Source organism: Canis lupus, unplaced genomic scaffold (genome assembly GCF_011100685.1).
Source record: "Canis lupus familiaris isolate Mischka breed German Shepherd unplaced genomic scaffold, alternate assembly UU_Cfam_GSD_1.0 chrUn_S375H535, whole genome shotgun sequence".
Lineage (NCBI taxonomy): Eukaryota > Metazoa > Chordata > Mammalia > Carnivora > Canidae > Canis > Canis lupus.
This window is the reverse complement of record NW_023331302.1, coordinates 28944-37584: the sequence shown is the minus strand read 5'-3', so window position 1 is coordinate 37584 and position 8641 is coordinate 28944. Positions and strand designations below refer to the sequence as shown.

Below are 8641 nucleotides of genomic sequence, written 5' to 3'. Positions count from 1 at the left end.
ATATTGCCCTGGGCATTCGGGGTCTTGTCTGATTCCACACTAATCTTCAGATGGTGGCGACTCTCTGAAGGGAGCCTTTGGTATTTTTGATGATAGGGATTGCAATCAATGTGTAAATTGCCCTGGGTCAGTCACGTTGACATTTTCCCAATATATGAATTCTTCCAATCCAGGAGCAGGGGATAGTTTTCCATCTCTTAGTGTCCTCCTCAATTTCTTTCAGATGTGTTCCGTGGTTTTTCGGGTAGAGATCCTATACCTCTTTGGTTAGGTGTATTCCTGGGTATCTCATGCTTTTGGGTGCAGTTGTCACTGGAACCGACTCCTTAATTTCTCTTCTTCAGAGTCATCGTTGGCGTATAGAGAGGTGACTGATTTCTTGGCATAGATTTAGGATCCTGCCACGCTGCCGAATTTGCTGTATGAGTTCTACGATCTTGGGGTGGAGTCTTTTGGGTTTTCCGGGTACAGTACCATGCATGCCATCGGTGAAGAGGGCAAGTTTGACTACTTCTTTGCCAATGTGAATGCCTTTTATTTTTTCTGTCGCTTGATTGCTGAGGCCGAGATGTCTAGTAGTATGTTGAGAAGACGTGGTGAGGGTGGACATCCCTGTCTCTCGTTCCTGATGTTCGAAGAAAGGCTCCCAGTGTTTCCACATTGTGGATGATAATGGCCACGGGCTTTTCGTAGATGGATTTGAAGATGCTGAGGGACGTTCCCTCTATCCCTGTACTCTGAAGGGTTTGGATCTGCCATGGATGCCGTATTTTGTCAAATGCTTCCTCTGCGTCTCTTGAGAGGATCATCTGGTTCTTGTTTTCTCTCTTGCAGATCTGATGAAGCCCATCGAGTGTTCTCCGAGTGCTGAAGCAGCCTTGCACCCTGGCGATTAACCCCACTGGGTCGTGGTGAGTAACTTCTTAATCATGTCCCGTCGGATCCTGTTGGCTCATATCTTGTGGAGAAGGTGTGCGTCCGCCTTAATCAGGGACATCGGTCCAGCATTGTCCCCTTTTGGGGTCTTGGGTTTTGGAGTTAAGGTGATGCTGGCCTCCAAGAACGAGCTTGGAAGTATTCCATCTCTTTCTATCTTTCGGAGCAGCTTTAGTAGCATAGGTAGTCTTTCTTCTTGAAGCGCTGGATAGAATTCCCCTGGGAAGCCATCTGGCCCTGGACTTTTGTGTCTTGGGAGGTTTGTGTGTTTGTTTATAGGTTTCTTTCTTATTGGAGGTCATTTTGCCAACATCGAGTGTAACTCCCCCAGTGTTCATCGCATCAAGTGCCCCCCTCTGTGCCCGTCACCCAGTCAACCCCGCCCCCCGCGTTCCTCCCTTTCTTCCACCCCTTGTTCATTTCCCAGGGTTAGGAGTCTCTCCTGTTCTGTCTCCTTTTCTGCCATCTCCCACTCATTTTTTTCTTCTTCTCTCCTCTGTTCCCTTTCACTATTTTTTTCATACTCCCCAAAAGAACGAGACCATAGAATGTTTGTCCTTCGCCGACTGCCTTCTTTTTCTTTGACTCAGCCATAATACCCTCTGGTTCCATCCACATCGAAGCAAATGGTGGGTGTTTGTCGTTTCTGATGGCTGAGTAATCTTCCATCGTGTACAGAGACCACTCGCCCTCCTTATCCATTCATCTTTCGATGGGCACCGAGGCTCCTTCCGCAGTGTGGCTATCGTGGGCATTGCAACTCGAAACCTCAGGGTGCACGTGTCCCGGTGTTTCCCCGCATCTGTATCTTTGGGGTACATCTCCACAGTGCACCCCCATGCTGGATCGCAGGGCAGATCCGTTGTTACCTCTCTGAGGCACCTGCACACGGTTTTCCAGGCGTGGCTGCATCAGGTCACATTCCCACCAGCAGTGCAAGAGGGTTCCCTTTTCGCCACATCCTCGCCGACCTTCGCTGTTTCCTATCTTGTTAACGTTCACCGCAGTCGCTGGTGTGTCAGGTGGGATCTCGTGGTGCTTTTGACCCATATCTCCCTGACGGCCAGTGATGCGGAGCATTGTCTCACGTGCTTGTCGGCCATGCCTAGTCTTCCTCTGTGACATTTCCATTCATGTCTCTTGCCCGTCTTCCGGATTGGATCGTTGGTCTCTTTGCTGTGGAGTTGCCGAAGTTCTTCAGAGATCTTGGATACTGGCCCTTTACCTGACAGGGTCATTTGCACATGTCTTCTCCCACTCTGTGGGTTGGCTTTGAGTTTTGTCGGGTGTTTCTTTTGCTGTGTGGAACCTGCTCATCTTGGTGAAGTCCCAGCAATCCTTTTCTTCGCTCTTGTTTCTCTGGCCTTCGTGGCTGATGTCATTTCTACGAAGTTGCTGTGGCCCAGTTCAAGAAGGGTGTTGTTGCCTTTGTCCTGCCCTAGGATTTTGATGGACTCTTGTCTTGCAAAATTGAGATCCTTCATCCATTTTGAGTTTATCCTTGTGTATGGTGTGAGAGGAATGGTCCAGTTTCATTCTTCTGCGTGTGGCTGTCCAGTGTTCCCAGCAGCATTTATTGAAGAGACTGTCTTTTCTTTTTCCCCGTGCATGGTCTTTCCTGCCTGGCTGAATATTAGTTGCCCATAGAGTTGAGGGTCCACCTCTGGATGCTCTCTTCTGTTCCATTGATCGGCGTGTCTGTTTTTGTGCCAGTATCCCACTGTCTTGCCCGTCACAGCTTCGTGGCACAACGTGAAATCCGGCATTGTGCTGCCCCCGCAGTGGTTTTCTTGGCGACTCTTCCCGTGGCCGTTCGGGGTCTTTTCGCATTCCACACCAGCCTTCAGAGGACTTGCTCCAGCTCTCTGAAGAGAGTCCGTGCTATTTCTGACAGGGATTGCATTAGTTGTGTATATTGCCCTGGGTCACGTTGACATTTTCCCCAATATCAATTCTTCCAACCCAGGAGCGTGGAACCCTTTTCCATCTCTTTGTGTCTTCCTCAGTTTCTTTCCGACGTGTTCCACAGTGTTTCAGGAAGCCACCCGGCCCTAGACTTTTGTGTCCTGGGAGGTCTTTGATGATGACTGCTTTAATTTCCTCCCTGGATATTGACCTGTTGGGGTTTTCTGTGTCTTCCTGTTCCGTTTTTGGTAGTTTGTGGTTTTCCGGAAATGCGTTCGTTTCTCTCTCGATTGCCCAATTTATTGGCGTATAGCTGCTCAGGATGAGTTTTTCAGATCGCTTGTATTTCCTACGTGGTGGTGGTGATCTCTCCTTTCTCATTCGTGTTTTTGTTAATTGGAGTCTTTTCTCTCTTCTTTAATAAGGCTGGCTTCATGGTTTTTCTCTCTCTTCTTGGTTCTTTCAGAGGTCCACCACCTGGTTTTGTGGATGTGTTTCCTCAGTTCTTCTGCTCTCTATTTCATTGAGTTCTGCTCGAATTTTATTAACCGTCGTCTTCTGCTGGGTGAAGGTTTCATTTGCTGGTCCTTCTCCAGCTCCTTTAGGTGCCAGGTTAGTTTCGTGTTTGAGTTCTTTGCAGTGTTTTGATCGATGCTTGTATTGCGATGTCTTTCCCCTATTTGGGACCGCTTTTGCTGTATCCCAGAGATTCTGAACGGTTGGTCGTATCTTCGTTCTCATTGGTTTCCGTGAATTTTCTTAATTCTTCTCTAATGTCCTGGTTGACCCTTTCACCTTTTAGCAGGATGGTCCTTAACCTGCACGTGTTTGAAATCCTTGCAAACTTCTTGTGGTTGAGCTCTAGTTTCAGAGCATTATGGGCTGAAAATATGCAGGGGACGATCCCAAAGTTTTGGTATCGATTATGACCTGATTTGTGACCCAGTATGTGGTCTCTTCTGGACAAAGTTCCACGTGCAATTGAGAAGAATGTGAATTCAGTTGCATTTGGATGTAAAGTTCTGTAAATATCTGTGAGATCCACCTGGTCCACTGTATCCTTTAGTGCTCTTGTTTCTTTGGAGATGCTGTGCCTGGAAGACCTGTCAATTGCAGAAAGCGCCGTATTCGAGTCTCCAAGTAAAAGGGTATTATTATCTAAGTATGTCTTAACTTTGCTTAGCGATTGATTGATATCCGTGGCAACTCCCACATTCAGGGCATAGATACCCACGATCGTTAGTTAGGTCGTCTTGTTGGATAGATCCCTTACGTACGATCTAGTCTAGTGATTGTGTGAGGTTTCCCACATAGAGTGTCATGTCCTCTGTGAAGAGTGAGAGTTTGACTTCTTTGCCGATCCGGATGCCTTTTTTTCTGTTTCGGAATGTCGCTGGGAAAGCGAGGACCACTACTATTCTGCCGAACGAGAGTGCTGAGGGTGGACACCCTGTCGTGTTCCTGACCTTAAGGGAAAAGCTCCAGGTTTTTCCCAATGAAGAGCACGTTACGTCTCTGGGTGTTTGTACCTGGGTTTTATGATAATTGAGGTTTTTTTCCCAGTATGCGTACCCAGCAGAAAGTTTCCATCATGAAAGGATGGTCTATTTGGTCAAATGCTTTTTCTGCTGCATCTATTGAGAGAATCCTACGGTTCTCATCCTTTGTTTCATTAACGTGGAGAGGGAAGGAGAGACAGAACTGGAGGGATGGACAGACACAGGGAGGGGGACAAAGACAGGGAGGGAGAGATAGGGATGGGGAGGGAGAGACAGAGAGATGGTGAGGGAGAGACCGAGACAAGGAGGAAGAATGAGGAAGGGAGGAGAGAGCCAGACATGGAAGGAGTCAGAGAGACAGGGAGGGAGAGACAGAGACCGAGAGACACCGAGAGCCCGGGAGGGATACACTGAGAGACAGGGAGGAAGAGTCAGAGAGAAAGGGAGGGAGACTGAGACACAGAGAGGGGAACACAGAGACAGGATGGAGAGAACGAGACGGAGTGAGAGACTGGGAGACACGAAGGGAGACACACAGAGACGCAAAGATAGACAGAGACACAGGAAGGGAGAGTCGGCGAGACAGGGAGCGAGAGTCAGAGAGGGCGGGAGAGGAGACGGGGTGGGGGGCAGGGCGGGGACAGACTGAGATGGGGCAGCGGGGAGAGACAGACACAGACACAGGGAAGGAGAGTCAGAGAGACAGGGATGGAGAGACAGAGACAGCGAGGGAGATACAGAAAGACAGGCAGGGAGAGGCAGGGAAACAGGTAGGGAGACACCGAGAGCCTGGGAGGGAGAGACCGAGACACAGAGAGAAGGAGGGTGAGATCTAGACACCGTGGGAGAGACAGAGAGGGAGGGAGACCGAGAGACAGGGAGGGACAGACCCAGAGACAGGGAGGGAGAGACCGAGAGACAGGCGGGGGGAGACAGAGAGACAGGGAGTGAGAGCCAGAGCCATGGAGGGAGACCGAGATACAGTGAGGGAGAGGCCGAGAGACAGGATGAGAGAGAGACAGGGATGGAGACACACAGACAGGGAGGGACAGATGGAGACGGGTGGCGAGAGACAGGATGGAGAGACCGAGGCAGGGAAGGAGAGACAGAAGTGGAGGGATGGACAGAGACAGGGAGGGAGAGATAGATAGAGGTGGGCAGGGAGACGGAGAGAAAGCGAGGGGGAGACCGAGAGACAGGGAGGGAGAGAGAGATGGAGACAGGGAGGAGTGACTGAGACGACGGGGTGAGAGATCGAGATGGGGGAGACACAGGACAGGGAAGGAAGATCCAGAGACAGGGAGGGACAGACAGACCAAGAGACAGAGAGGGAGAGATGAGACAGAGGGGAGAGACCAAGGTGCAGGGAGGGAGACCGAGAGACAGGAGGGGAGAGTCAGGACGGGAGGGAGGAGACAGCGAGACAGAGACAGGATGGAGAGAATGAGACAGGGAGGGAGACAAGTGAGAGTCCGAGAGACAAGAAGGTAGGCACAGAGACAGGGAGAGAGAGACAGCGAGGGACAGGCCATGATAGGCAGTAAGAGAAGAAAGACTGGGAGGGACACAGAGACTGGGAGGGCGAGGAGAGAGAGAGATGGGGGTGGGGGCAGAGGCAGAGAGACTGGGAGGGAGACAGGGCCAGACCGGGAGGAGGAGCGAGGGAGACAGTGAGGGGAGAGACAGAGACCGGGACGGAGGGACAGGGAGGAGACACAGAGCCAGAGAGAGGCTCGTGCCTCGTGAGCAGTGTCCCTCGGGACTGAGCCGGGGCGCAAGGCCTCGGCCCCGGCGCCCCGACTAGACTAGCGGGGGGAGGCAGAGGCGGTTCGGGTCCCTCTGTAGGCTCCGCGGAGGGCGGGCCTCTGTGTGGCAGGTCTGCGGGGGCGTGGCGGGGGCGGGGCGGGATCTGTGCCCTAGGCGCCTGACCCGAGCGTGACCTGAAGGGGCCGGGGCGTGGCGCAGGAGGAGCTGTGCGCAGAGCGGCGACCTGGGCACGGCAGGAGGTGCGCGGCCCGCCCCCAGTCCAGGCCGCGGTTCCCGGCGGTTTCCCCGCGGTTCCGCGGTTCCCGCGCTCCGGGCTCGCGCAGCGGCTCTCAGGCCTCGGCCCCGGCGCGCAGGTGCGTGTGCCCCGGGAGGCGTGACGGGCCCCGGGGTGCTGTGCGAGAGGGCATCTGGCCCCGCTGGTGGCGCGGCGGGTGCCTGGGAGGGACCGGAGGGGGACAGTGAGTCTTGGGGGCCGCATGGAGGCGCCCCCGTGGCGAGCCGCGGCGGACACCTTTGGGCGCCAGGGTGCCGGCAGAGGGCTGCGCGGGGGAGAGTGGTGGCACCTGTTCTCGGAGGGGGGCGGCGGCGGGGCCTCCTACGTGTCAGGTCAGGTCTCACAGGAGCGGCTCAGGGAGGGTGTGGGGCCCCTCCCGGGGCTCGGGGAGGTGCCGCCGAACCCATCCGCGGCTGCTCAGAGGGGTTAGGATGCAGGCACCTTGCGATGTCAGGGCAGGGCCTTGGGGCGGTGGCTTGAGGGCCTGGGTGCTGGGGCCCCCCCAGGCCCCCCAAGGCCCTTGGCTGTTCCTCCTCCCCCCACCCCCTCCCCGCTCTCAGGTCCCTCCTAAGCTCCCCAGCTGGCCGGCAGCATGCCCCCCTCCCCCTTGGTCCCTTTCAGGTGAATATGGCTACCTCTGAAATTGTTGAATTTGAAATCGTTCCCCTTCTGCACATCCTGTCCAGTATTTGTGGTTTCCTGTCTGGCCAATGTTCCCATTCTCACCGGTGTAAGGTGGGATTTCGTTGTGCTTTTGACGTGTGTTTCCCTGATGGAAATAACAGTGATGCGGCGCATTTTCTCATGGGCTGTCGGCCACGTCGACGTCTTGCTCTGTGCCATTTCGGTTCGTGTCTTTGCCCATTTCCGGATTGGATGGTTGGTTTCTCTCTGCTGTTGAGTTGAATGGGTTCTTTAGAGATCGTGGATGCTGGCCCTTTATCTGACGGGTCATTTGCACGTAGCTTCTCCCATTCGGAGGTTGTCTGTTGGTTTGTGAGTGTCTCTTTGGCTGTGCGGAAGCTTCTCATCCCGATGAAGTCCAAGTAGTTCATCTTTGCTTTTGTTTTCTGGCCTTCACGGGTGTATCTTGCAAGAAGTTACTGTGGCCAAGTTCGGGAAGGACGTTGCCTGTGTTCTCCCCTAGGGTTTGGAGGAATCTCATCTCACATTTACATCTTTCATCCATTTTGAGTTTTATCTCTGTGTATGGTGTGAGAGAATGGTCCAGTTTCATTCTTTTGCATGTGGCTGTCCAACGTTCCAGCAGCCTTTAGTGAGGAGGCTGTCTTTTTCCAGTGGATGGTCTCTCTCCTGCTTGGTCGAATATATGGTCCTGACCGTAGAGTTGAGGGTCCACTTCTGGATTTCTCTCTTCTGTCCCATTGATCCGTGTGTCTGTTTTTCTGCTAGTAGCACACTGTCTTGATGAGCACAGCCTTGTAGCACAACCTGAAGTCCGGCGTTGTGATGCCGCCAGCTGTGGTTTTTCTTTTCTAATATTGCCCTGGGCATTCGGGGTCTTGTCTGATTCCACACTAATCTTCAGATGATTTGTGGCGACTCTCTGAAGGGAGCCTTTGGTATTTTTGATGATAGGGATTGCAATCAATGTGTAAATTGCCCTGGGTCAGTCACGTTGACATTTTCCCAATATATGAATTCTTCCAATCCAGGAGCATGGGATAGTTTTCCATCTCTTAGTGTCCTCCTCAATTTCTTTCAGATGTGTTCCGTGGTTTTCGGGTAGAGATCCTTTACCTCTTTGGTTAGGTGTATTCCTGGGTATCTCATGCTTTTGGGTGCAGTTGTCACTGGAACCGACTCCTTAATTTCTCTTTCTTCAGAGTCATCGTTGGCGTATAGAGAGGTGACTGATTTCTTGGCATAGATTTAGGATCCTGCCACGCTGCCGAATTTGCTGTATGAGTTCTACGATCTTGGGGTGGAGTCTTTGGGTTTTCCGGGTACAGTACCATGCATGCCATCGGTGAAGAGGGCAAGTTTGACTACTTCTTTGCCAATGTGAATGCCTTTATTTTTTCTGTCGCTTGATTGCTGAGGCCGAGATGTCTAGTAGTATGTTGAGAAGACGTGGTGAGGGTGGACATCCCTGTCTCTCGTTCCTGATGTTCGAAGAAAGGCTCCCAGTGTTTCCACATTGTGGATGATAATTTGCCACGGGCTTTTCGTAGATGGTTTGAAGATGCTGAGGGACGTTCCCTCTATCCCTGTACTCTGAAGGGTTTGGATCTGCCAT

The 8641-nt window shown here is 52.5% G+C and overlaps 1 long non-coding RNA gene across 1 annotated transcript in view; it reads left to right on the top strand.

The window, feature by feature from the left end:
* The first annotated feature begins 703 nt into the window (after positions 1-703).
* LOC119864457 overlaps positions 704-8641 on the top strand; it is a 32061-nt gene continuing 24123 nt past the window's right edge. The window contains exon 1 of the long non-coding RNA XR_005387370.1: positions 704-911. This is a non-coding gene — a long non-coding RNA (uncharacterized LOC119864457). The remainder of the gene's footprint in view (positions 912-8641) is intronic.